A 1,187-nucleotide genomic window follows, 5' to 3' on the forward strand; every position below is an offset into this window, starting at 1 on the left:
TTTCTTAAGGAAGTCAACATCTGAAAGGTCTGCTATTAATATTTGTGAAAAATAAGTTGTACTCTCAGTATATCCCTGAGGCATAACTGTTCATGTGTATTGTCTATCTTCCCAAGTGAAGGTAAAGAGAAATTGATTATCTTTATCCACAGGAATGCTGAAGAATGAGCCACATAGGTCTCTTACAGTAAAGAACACACCTTCAGTTAAGATGGCAGTCAACACGTATGCAGGTTTGGTAACCATTGGATGTGAGGAATGACTATGTTATTAATTGCCCTCAGATTCTGTGCAAATCTCCATCCTCTACTGTTTGGAGTATGAGCTTGTATAGAAAATAATCAAGCTTCTTTTCATATAATCCAATAGGTCTTATCCCTTCCTATGCCTCTGATCTTAGAGAATATTGTTTAAGGTTTGGAAAAGGTTTTGATGGATTTATTTGAATTTTAATTGGGGAAGCTAAGATAATTTTTCCAATATTGGTGGAGAATTTTGACCACAATTGATCAAGTACTAGTTTAAATCTTTAAAAAAAAACTTTTATTAATATAAAATATGGAACATTTCATGAATTTGCATATCATCTTCATGCAGGGGCCATGCTAATCTTCGCTGTCATCCCAATTTTATTATATGTGCTGCTGAAGGAAGCACTCAAGTACTATTTTTAACAGCTCTTGTTACATAATTCTTCATTATTTAACAATCTACTTTCCTTCATGACAATATTAATTGCTATTTGTGATTTAAAAGCATCAGAATTTGAGAAAATTTTGGACCTAATAATTCTATTTTATCTTCTAATTCTAAATACATCCCCCCCTTCTTTTCATTTGAGACGGAATCTTGCTCTGTCACCAGGCTGGAGTGCAGTGGCACAATAGCTCACTACAACCTCCCCTTCCCAGGTTCAAGCGATTCTTCTGCCTCAGCCTCCTGAGTAGCTGGGATTACAGGCACACACCACCATGCCTGGCTAATTTTTGTATTTTTAGTAGAGACAGGGTTTCACCATGTTGGCCAGGATTATCTCGATCTCTTGACCTCATGATCTGCTAGCCTCAGCCTCCCAAAGTGCTGGGATTATAGGCATGAGTCACTGCACCCAGCCTTCCCCCTTTTGAAAGAAAGATATGTGAGTATTATATAACTCTAGGAAATCTCTCCCTATCAGATGGTTGGAG

The 1,187-nt window shown here is 37.2% G+C and overlaps 1 non-coding gene across 1 annotated transcript; it reads right to left on the reverse strand.

Moving 5' to 3' along the window:
- Positions 1-552: 552 nt before the first annotated feature.
- Positions 553-657, reverse strand: LOC112133552 (U6 spliceosomal RNA). The gene has a single exon (XR_002915196.1). It is a non-coding gene; the product is annotated as a U6 spliceosomal RNA (small nuclear RNA).
- Positions 658-1,187: the final 530 nt, after the last annotated feature.

The sequence above is a fragment of the Pongo abelii genome, chromosome 4 (assembly GCF_028885655.2).
Source record: "Pongo abelii isolate AG06213 chromosome 4, NHGRI_mPonAbe1-v2.0_pri, whole genome shotgun sequence".
Classification (NCBI taxonomy): Eukaryota; Metazoa; Chordata; class Mammalia; order Primates; family Hominidae; genus Pongo; species Pongo abelii.